This window comes from Chiloscyllium plagiosum, chromosome 11 (genome assembly GCF_004010195.1).
Source record: "Chiloscyllium plagiosum isolate BGI_BamShark_2017 chromosome 11, ASM401019v2, whole genome shotgun sequence".
Classification (NCBI taxonomy): Eukaryota; Metazoa; Chordata; class Chondrichthyes; order Orectolobiformes; family Hemiscylliidae; genus Chiloscyllium; species Chiloscyllium plagiosum.
This window is the reverse complement of record NC_057720.1, coordinates 73,556,489-73,568,033: the sequence shown is the minus strand read 5'-3', so window position 1 is coordinate 73,568,033 and position 11,545 is coordinate 73,556,489.

Sequence of the window (11,545 nt, the reverse complement as noted above, 5' to 3'; positions counted from 1 at the left end):
CTTTTACCGCCTTGCCTGTTTTTAATGAAAGATCTAAACCCTGGAACCTGCAACATCCATTCCTCACCCTGCTCTATCCATGTCTCTGAAATGACCACAATATTGAAGTCCCAGGTACCTATCCATGCTGCAAGCTCACCTGCCTTATTTCGGATACTTCTGATGTTGAAGTAGACACACTTCAAACCAGTTTGCTGTCTGCCAGCACATCACTGTGACCCTGAAATCCTGTCCCTGTCGTTCCTACTCTCATCCTCCTGTGCACTGCAACTACACCTCTGGTTCCCATCCCCCTGCTGAGCTAGTTTAAACCCACCCAAATAGCACCAGCAAATTTCCCACCCAGGATATTAGTGCCTCTCTTGTTCAAGTGAAGACTGTCCTGTTTGTACAAGTCCCACCTTCCCCAGAATGAGTCCCAATTATCCAAGTACCTGAAACTCTCCCTCCTGCACCACCCTTGCTGCCACGTGTTCTGCTGATATCTCTCCCAATTCCTTGCCTCGGTTAAGGAATGGCACGGGTAACAAACCAGAGATAACAACTCTGTTTGTTCTAGCTCTCAGCTTCCATCCTAGCTCCCTGAAATCCTGCCTTACATCCCTATCCCTCTTTCTACCAATGTCGTTGGTACTGACATGGACAACGACTTGAGGTTGGTCTCCCTCTCCCTTCAAGACCCCAAAGATACGAACCAAGACATCACGGACCCTGGCACCTGGGAGGCAACACACCAACCGTGAGTCTTGTTTGTTCCCAACAAACCTTCTATCTGAGCCTCTAACTATTGAGTCCCCAATGACTAACACTCTCCTCCTTTCCCTCCTTCCCTTCTGTGCAACAGGGACAGGCTCTGTGCCACAGACCTGGGCCCCACTGCTTGCCCCTGGTACGTCGTCCCCCTCAACACCCTACCCAAAATGGTACACATGTTTTTCAGGGGAATGATACAGGGGATCCCTCCACTGACAGTTTTTTCCCCTTTCGAACAGTCACCCAGCTTTCTTCTTGACTAGAAGTTACTACTTCCCTGTAACTCCTATCTATCACAGCCTCTGCCTCCCGAATGATCCAAAGTTCATCCAGAAAACACTGACTTATATAGCAGGACGGAAATAAAAATAAGAAGTCCCTCCTTTCCCAGAAACCTCTGCTCTCTGACTTCAAATTTAAAAGCTCAAATCAGTGACTCACCGCTGCCGGCAGGCCCCTGGTGCAAGCTCCCGCCCTTTGAGTTGCTGCTGCCGCTGAAATACAGAAACAGAAATTTAGTCACATTTGCCAGCACTTGGCCCATATCCCTCTAAACCCTTCCTGTTCATATACCCATCCAGATGCTTCTTAAATGTTGCAATTGTGTTAGCCTCTACCACTTCCTCTGGCAGCTCATTCCATACACTCACCACCTTTTGCGTGAAAAAATTGTCCCCGAGATCCCATTTATATCTTTCCCCTCTCACCCTAAAACTATGCCCTCTCGTTCTGAATTCCCCCACCCCAGGGAAAAGACCATGTCTATTTATTAATTTATCTATTTATTTACCCTGTCCATGCCCCTCATGTAAAGTCACCCCTCAGCCTCTGACACTCCAGGGAAAACAGCCCAAGCCTATTCAGCCTCTCCCTGCAGCTCAAACCCTCAAACCCTGCAACATCCTTGTAAATCTTTTCTGAACCCATTGAAGTTTCACAACATCCTTCCTATAGGAGGAAAACCAGAATAGCACACGATATTCCAAAAGCACCCAAATCAATGTCCTGTACAGCTGCAACATGACCTCCCAACTCCTGGACTCAATACTCTGACTAATAAAGGAAAGCATACCAAACGCCTTCTTCACTATCGTATTTACCTGAGACTCCACTTTCAAGGAGCTATAAACTTGCACTCCAAGGTCTCTTTGTTCATCAACACTCACTAGGACCTTACCATTAAGTGTATAAGTCCTGCTAAGATTTGCTTTCCCAAAATGCAGCCCCTCGCATTTATCTGAATTAAACTCCATCTGCCACTTCTCAGCCCATTGGCCCATCTGGTCCAGATCCTGTTGTAATCTGAGGTAACCCTCTTTGCTGTCCACTACACCTCCAATTTTGGTGTCATCTGCAAACTTGCTAACTGTACCTCTTATGCTCGCATCCAAATCATTTATGTAAATGACAAAAAATGTAGAGGATCCGGCACCGATCCTTGTGGCACTCCACTGGTCACAGGCCTACAGTCTGAAAAGCAACCCTCCACCACACCCTCTGTCTTCTACCTTTAAGTCAGTTCTCCCCGTATTCCGTGAGATCTAACCTTGCTAACCAGTCTCCCATGAGGAACCTTGTCTAACACCTTACTGCAGTCCATATAGATCACATCTACTGCTCTGCCCTCATCAATCCTCTTTGTTACTTCTTCAAAAAACTCAATCAATTTTGTGAGACATGATATCCCACACATAAAGCCATGTTGGCTATCCCAAATCAGTCCGTGCCTTTCCAAATACATGCATATCCTTTCTCTCAGGATTCCCTCCAACAACTTGCCCACCACTGACGTCAGGCTCACTGGTCTATAATTCCCTGGCTTGTCCTTACCACCCTTCTTAAACAGTGGCACCATGTTAGCCAACCTCCAGTCTTCCGGCACCTCACCTGTGACTATCAATGATACAAATATCTCAGCAAGAGGCCCAGCAATCACTTCTCGAGCTTCCCAGAGAGTTCTAGGGTACACCTGATCAGGTCCTGGGGATTTATCCACCTTTACCCATTTCAAGACATCCAACACTTCCTCCTCTGTAATCTGGACATTTTGCAAGATGTCACTCTATTTCCCTACAGTTTATATCTTCCATATCTTTTTCCACAGTAAATACTGATACAAAATATTCATTTAGTATCTCCCCCATTTTCTGAGGCTCCACACAAAGGCCGCCTTGCTGATTTTTGAGAGGCCCTATTCTCTCCCTAGTTACCCTTTTGTCTTTAATATATTTGTAAAAACTCTTTGAATTCTTGTTAATTCTATTTGCCAAAACTATCTCATGTCCCCGTTTTACCCTCCTGATTTCCCTCTTAAGTATACTCCTACTTTCTTTATACTCTTCTAAGGATTGACTCGACCTATCCTGTCTATACCTGACATATGCTTCCTTCATTTTCTTAACCAAACACTCAATTTCTTTAGTCATCCAGCATTCCCTATACCTACCAGCCTTTCCTTTCACCCTGACAGGAATATACTTTCTCTGGATTCTCGTTATCTCATTTCTGAAGGCTTCCCATTTTCCAGCCGTCCCTTTACCTGAGAATATCTGCCTCCAATCAGCTTTCGAAAGTTCTTGCCTAATACCGTCAAAATTGGCCTTTCCCCAATTTAGAACTTTAACTTTCAGATGTGTTCTATCCTTTTCCATCACTATTTTAAAACAAATAGAATTATGGTCGCTGGCCCCAAAGTGCTCCCCCACTGACACCTCAGTCCCCTGCCCTGCCTTATTTCCAAAGAAAAGGTCAAGTTTTGTACCTTCTCTAGTAGGTACATCCACAGACTGAATCAAAAAATTGTCTTGTACACACTTAACAAATTTCTCTCCATCTAAACCCTTAACACTATGGCAGTCCCAGTCTATGTTTGGAAAGTTAAAATCCCCTACCAAAACTACGTTATTTTTCTTACAGATAGCTGAGATCTCCTTACAAGTTTGTTTCTCAATTTCCCTCCCACTATTAGGGGACCTATAGTATAATCCCAATAAGGTTATCATCCCTTTCTTATTTCTCAGTTCCACCCACAGAACTTCCCTGGATGTATTTGCGGGAATATCCACCCTTAGCACAGCTGTAATGCTATCCCTTATCAAAAATGTCACCCACCCTCCTCTCTTGCCTCCCTTTCTATCCTTCCTATAGCATTTGTATCCTGGAACATTAAGCTGCCAGTCCTGTCCATCTCTGAGCCAGGTTTCTGTAATTGTTATGATATCCCAGTCCCATGTTCCCAACCATGCCCTGAGTTCACCTGCCTTCCCTGTTAGGCCCCTTGCATTGAAATAAATGCAGTTTAATTTATTAGTCCTACCTTGTGTCTGCCTGCCCTGACTGTTTGACTCGCTTCTGTTCTCAACTGTACCAGTCTCAGATTGATCTCTTTCCTCACTATCTCCCTGGGTCCCAACCCCCCACCTTATTAGTTTAAATCCTCCTGAGCAGCTCCAGCAAATCTCCCTGCCAGTATATTAGTCCCCTTCCAATTTAGGTGCAGTCTGTCCTTTTTGTACAGGTCACTTCTACCCCAAAAGAGATTCCAATGATCCAAAAATGTGAATCCTTCTCCCATACACCAGCTCCTCAGCCATGCATTCATCTGCTCTATCCTCCTATTCCTGCCCTCACTAGCTTGTAGCACTGGGAGAAATCCAGATATTGCTACTCTTGAGGACCTTTTTAAATTTCTGCCTAACTCTCTGTAATCTCCCTTCAGAATCTCAACCTTTTCCCTTCTTGTGTCGTTGGTTCCAATGTGGACAATGACCTCTTGCTGACCCCTCTCCCCCGTGAGAACATTCAGCACCCTCTCTGAGACATCCTTGATCCTGGCACCAAGGAAGCAACACACCATTCTGTTTTTTCACTGCTGGTCACAGAAATGTCTGTCTGTATTTTGGACTAGACAATCGCCTAACACAATTGATCTCTTGGAACCCGACGTACCCCTCGTTGCATTTGAGCCAGTCTCAATATCAGAAACTTGGCTGTTCATGCTACGTTCCCTGAGGGTGAAGGTGATAGATCGGAGAGGAGGGTGGAGCGGATAGGTGGGAAGGAAAATTGACAGGTGGGACAGATCATGGGGACGGTACTGAGCTGGAAGGTTGCAACTGCGTTAAGGTGGGGGGAGGGGAAATGAGGGAGCTGGTGAAGTCCACATGACGTTCATGGCATCAATGTGGATTTCACCAGTTTCCTTAGTTCCCCTCATCCCACCTTACCCCAGTTCCAACCTTCCTGCTCAGCACCATTTACATGACCTGTTCCACTTGTCAATCTTCATGTCCACCTATATTATCTCCAGCCTCCCCTCCAACCTATTGCCTTCACTTCCACCTCCATCCACCTATTGCACTCTCAGCTACCTTATCTCCAGCCCCACTCCCCTCCCATTTCTCTCCACTCCCGAGACTCCCAGCCTTCCTCACTATCCTATCTACCTGCGACTCCACTTTCAAGGAGCTATGAACCTGCACTCCAAGGTCTCTTTGTTCAGCAACACTCCCCAGGACCTTACCATTAAGCAAGTCCTGCCCTGATTTGCTTTTCCAAAATGCAGCACCTTACATTTATGTAAACTAAACTCCAGCTGCCATTCCTCGGACCATTGACCGACCTGATCAAGATCCACCTTTTGCATCTGTGCAGCAGTTATGCAAAGGTAATGAAGAGCGACTCTGCAATATCTGTTATTACCAACCATCATCCAGAGAGTATGTGTTAAATATGATAAAGCTGAAACCTGGTCAAATCATCCATGGAAGACTTATGTAGACAAATTATACAGTTACCGTTAACATGAAAATGAGAGTTCTAGTTATTTTAGTTTTACATTTTGTTTTGGCCTGCGTGTTCCTTTCTGTACCTTCCACTGGTTCTGAGTCATACACTCTAAAATGTCATCCAGCATCATTTTCAAAGGAAAAGATTTTAGAGCAGAATTGAAATTCATCAATGTTCGTCATATTGGCACAGTCATTATAAACTGATGCATTATTAAATATCTGCGGGGCAAACATGCAGTAACTCAGACAAGACTAATGATACAAGTATTATTGATATTCAGTTGGAAATTTCATTATTGGCCACTTTGATATTTTTCATGTGTCAAGAATGCTATTTAAAATGGCAATGCTGGACTTAAAGATATAAGACAATTTGTTGTCTAATTCTATTGAAAAAAACATTTTCCAAGACATGCATTGCAGTTTAGGAGTGAAAGCATTTCATGTCATTCTTAAATCTTTCTGCTTTCTTTTTTTTGTTATGTTTCTCATTTAGTTGCATCCCCTTCAGTCATTATAGGATAAGCTTACTTGGCAGTTCCACTTCAGGGCTTATGTCATTTTCACGTAACTCTGACAACAACCATTTATTGTGATCTTTTTATTAAATAACAATTTTTGTCATGTTCTGCATTAATATTCTTGAATGAATAGGAAAGTCAGATACCGTACAATTTCAAAATCTCATCAGCAGTTCACCATGAAGGGCTCGCCTTCTCAACTTTGCTCCTTGTCTGAGATGTAGTGACCCTGAGGTAAAACCTACCATCAGTCATCTCTATCTTTCTGTTTCTCTCTCGAATGTGAAAGCAGCCCTGTGGCCCTCTGGGACTATGGCAACTTTACCTTCACTAATGGGATCAACAGTCTACCTCATTCAAGGTACAAACCGGGTATCTTCTTGTTCTCCCATTGTATTTCTGCATTGCACATACGTTGTATTGTTATCATGTGGAGATTTTCTGAAAAGACACATTTATTTCAGCTTTCGGAGCTCAAAATCTTGGTAACCTCCAAAGTTGGTTCCATTCACTGACAGCTAACCAGATGTGGTTAATGCATCTGATAAGTGAGTCACTGCAGCATGTGTCAATAATTTTCTAAAAATATTTGGCTTTGAATATCTACTGCTCTTGTTAAATCAATTATAGTATATGACCTATAGGTCATTTATCCATTTGCACTTCCAACACTTTTTTCTGAGATGAATGACAATATGAATTTTACTATTCTGCACTTATTATGTTTTCTTTCTGTTGTGAAAGAGACAGGAAATAATTGGAATCATTTATTTTTACTGATCTTTATTTTGAATCAGATGGTAGGGCCCTGGTGCTCATAGTTTTTTAAAAAATTTGTGGGTGTAATGAAGGTTTGTGTTGTCGGAATTGGGAAAGTTGTTGTTAAATATCTGGGTGACATTCACATTTGAAAAGTGAATTCCATCAATTTGGTCCCCATTAAAATACTCATTTACATTCCATAATGGCACAGTGCCAGTTAAATGTTGTAATCTCATGAGTTTATTACCCCCCAAAAAATTTAAATGTTCTATCGACTGTCATTTTGGAGCAAAGTTTAGCAATTAGCCTCGACCGAAGATTCCAAGAAAGAGAGATTTTGTATTCTGATAACATCCAAAATTAATTCAGTGTCCAGAACAAGTACAGTGTAAGGGCTAAAATGCTTTACCCATTAATGTTATCTTTTAAATAAAAGCTTGTTATTTAGGTTTTAGCGGTACATAGCAGGCTAGACTGAAACAGCAATGGTTTTCAGCATTGTTTGCCTCACTATAACATCAGCAGAATTTGACTGTATATGCTAAAGATACATATTACTGGTTTTAGCAGGGATTAGTGTCCTTTTTTGAGTATGCATTGTGGGAAAATGTTAAGTGAAATGACAAACTCTTACAAAAGCTAAGGTGAGCTGACCTGTATCAAGACTGATTGTTAACCCTTAAAGGATATGACAAGAGTGGAATATTAAAGACTTGAGCATTGTGGTTCATGGCAGAATTTGTGACAGAATTGAATCAGGATCCCATCAAGGCCCCTCTCCTTGTTGGGAACATCTCGCTCCATCTCACAGTCAAGCAATGTGACAGGCCTCTGGCTAGGCAGCAAGTTTCCAGTTAAGGAGGATAGTTGCTTGTTAAGCACCTTGGTGATGGCCCAACTCGTCTAATTAATATATAGCTTTCATAAAGATTTGAAAGGATGTTGCCAGGGTTGGAGGGTTTGAGCTACAGGGAGAGGCTGAATAGGCTGGGGCTGTTTTCCCTGGAAAGTTGGAGTCTGAGGGATGACCTTGTAGAGATTTATAAAATCATGAGGGGCAAGAATAGGGTAAATAGGCAAGGTCTTTTCCATGCAGTCGGGGAGTCCAAAACTGGAGGGTATAGGTTTAGGGTGAGATATGAAAGATTTAAAAGGAACCGAAGGGGCAACCGTTTCATGCAGAGCGTGATGTGTGTATGGAATGAGCTGCCAAAAGAAGTGGTGGAGGATGCACAATTATAACATTTAAAAGGCATCTGGATGGTTATATGAATAGGAAGAGTTTAGAGGGATATGGGCCAAGTGTTGGCAAATGAAATTACATTAATTTAGGATAACTGGGCAATCCAAGATGGAGCAAGGGAAAAATTTCTGGCTGTAACAGCTGCTCCTTTTTTGAGGTATTTTAGGTGCTGGCAGTGATTTCCTCGACAGCAATTACTGTTTGATATGCTGTTGCATTGTTTTGGAACTTTGGGAAAAAAAAGTCAAAACAACAGCAGTTTTAAAAGGTAGAAGAGCAGGCAAAGGAAGCACATGGTGAGGTCATTGCAGGAGAAGGAGAGAGAGAGAGAACATGCACAGGTACTGCCTTTGCTGTTTGAATTTATGTATCATTGGACATCAGAGTGCATCTGGGAAAATTAGCAAACAGTGAAATTCACAACTGATCTTGCAGGAACTGTTGGGTGAAGTTCACAGCAGAGAATCAGATAAGTTCATCGTTGTTTTAAGTGTGGCCTACAGAGAATCTGCAGTAGTGAGTAGAGTGGGTTCTTTCTTGATTATATGTTTTTGGAGATATGTCTCTTGATTAAATGTAAAATATAAGCCATAACTATTAATTTAACCTGGGGCAGTGTTTGTAGAGGAATAAGACAGTGTTAATTTCTGTGTCTGTAGATTGTGAAGGAGCAAAAATGGCCTTTAATAGAGCGATATGTCAGATGTGGGCATTTAAAGAGAGTTTAAGGGTTACTGCGGATTATATCTGCCATAAATACTATTGGCTGTGAATCTTATCAGATTAAATGGATCGGGTGGAGAGACAGTTAGAAGTGATGAGAAATTTGCAACAGCAACAATATGTGACGGAAGGCAGCTATAGGAAGGGGGAAAGTCTCAGATACAGTCACATAGATGGGTTAACCCCAGGAGGGGTAAGAGAGATCGTCACCTAGTGCAAGAGTCTTTTGTGGATATACCCATTTCAAACAGGTATGCTGTTTTGGAAAATGTAGGGGGTGATAGATTCTCAGGGGAACGTAGCATGAACAGCCAGGTTTCTGGTATGGAGACTGGCCCTAATGCAATGAGGGGTACGTAGGGTTCCAAGAGATCAATTGTGTGAGGCAATTCTTAAGTCCAAGGTATAGACAGACATTTCTGTGGCCAGCAGAGAAAAAGCACAATGGTGTGTTGTTTCCCTGGTTCAGGATCAAGGATGTCTCAGAGAGGGTGCTGAATGTTCTCACGGGGGAGAGGGGCCAGCAGGAGGTCATTGTCCACATTGGAACCCAACGACATAGGAAGGGAAAAGGTTGAGATTCTGAAGGGAAATTACAAGGAGTTAGGCAGAAATTTAAAAAGGAGGTCCTCAAGAGTAGCAATATCTGGATTTCTCCCAGTGCTACGAGCTAGTGAGGGCAGGAATAGGAGGATAGAGCAGATGAATGCATGGCTGAGGAGCTGGTGTATGGGAGAAGGATTCACATTTTTGGTTCATTGGAATCTCTTTTGGGGTATAAGTCCAAAATATTCGGAGGGAAATTGAGAAACAAACTTGTAAGGAGATCTCAGCTGTCTGTAAGAAAAGTAACGTGGTTATGGTAGGGGATTTTAACTTTCCAAACATAGACTGGGTCTGCCATAGTGTTAAGGGAGAGGAATTTGTTAAGTGTGTACAAGACAATTTTTTGATTCAGTATGTGGATGTACCTACTAGAGAAGGTGCAAAACTTGACCTACTCTTTGGAAATAAGGCAGGGCAGGGAACTGAGGTGTCAGTGGGGGAGCACTTTGGAGCCAGCGACCATAATTCTGTTAGATTTAAAATAATGATGGAAAATGATTACCAGATCTAAAAGTTGAAGTTCTAAATTGGAGAAAGGCCAATTTTGATGGTATTAGGCAAGAACTTTCAAAAGCTAATTGGGGGTAGATGTTTGCAGGTAAAGGGACGGCTGGAAAATGGGAAGCCTTCAGACATGAGATAACAAGAACCCAGAGAAAGTATATTCCTGTTGGGTGAAAGGAAAGGCTGGTAGGTATAGGGAATGCTGGATGACTAAAGAAATTGAGTGTTTGGTTAAGAAAAAGAAGGAAGCATATGTCAGGTATAGACAGGATAGGTCGAGTCAATCCTTAGAAGAGTATAAAGGCAGGAGGAGTATACTTAAGAAGGAAATCAGGAGAGCAAAAAGGGGATATGAGATAGTTTTGGCAAATAGAATTAAGGAGAATCCAAAAGGTTTTTACAAATATGTTAAGAACAAAAGGGTAACTAGGGAGAGAATAGAGCCCCTCAAAGATCAGCAAGAAAATGGGGGAGATACTACATGAGTATTTTGCATCAGTATTTACTGTGGAAAAGGATATAGAAGATATAGACTGTAGGGAAATAGATGGTGACATCTTGCAAAATGTCCAGATTATAGAGGAGGAAGTGCTGGATGTCTTGAAATGCATAAAGGCGGATAAATCCCCAGGACCTGATCAGATGTGCCCTAGAACTCTCTGGGAAGCTAGAGAAATGATTGCTGGTCCTCTTGCTGAGATATTTGTATCGTCAATAGTCACAGGTAAGGTGCTGGAAGACTGGAGGTTGGCTAACATGGTGCCACTGTTTAAGAAGGGTGGTAAGGACAAGCCCGGGAACTATAGACCAGTAAGCCTGACGTCAGTGGTTACTGAAGGGAATCCTGAGGGAAAGGATATGCATGTATTTGGAAAGGCAGGGACTGATTAGGGATAGTCAACATGGCTTTGTGTATGGGAAATCATGTTTCACAAACTTGATTGAGTTTTTTTGAGGAAGTAACAAAGAGGATTGATGAGGGCAGAGCAGTAGATGTGATCTATATGGACTTCATAAGGCATTCAACAAGGTTCCCCATGGGACACTGATTAGCAAGGTTAGATCTCACAGAATACAGGGAGAACTAGCCATTTGGTTACAGAACTGGCTTAAAGGTAGAAGACGGAGGGTGGTGGTGGAGGGTTGTTTTTCAGATTGGAGACCTGTGCTCAGTGGAGTGCCACAAGGATCGATGCTGGGCCCTCTACTTTTTGTCATTTACACAAATGATTTGGATGCGAGCATAAGAGGTACAGTTAGTAAGTTTACAGATGACACCGAGATTGGAGGCGTAGTGGACAGAGATGAGGGTTATCTCAGATTACAACAGGATCCGGACCAGATGGGCCAATGGGCAGAGAAGTGGCAGATGGAGTTTAATTCAGATAAATGTGAGGGGCTGCATTTTGGGAAAGCAAATCTTAGCAGGACTTATACACTTAATGGTAAGTTCCTAGGGAGTGTTGCTGAACAAAGAAACTTTGGAGTGCAGGTTCATAGCTCCTTGAAAGTGGAGTCGTAGGTAGATAGGTTAGTGAAGGCAGCGTTTGGTATGCTTTCTTTTACTGGTCAGAGTATTGAGTACAGGAGTTGGGAGGTCATGTTACGGCTGTACAGAACATTGGTTAGGCCACTGTTGGAAT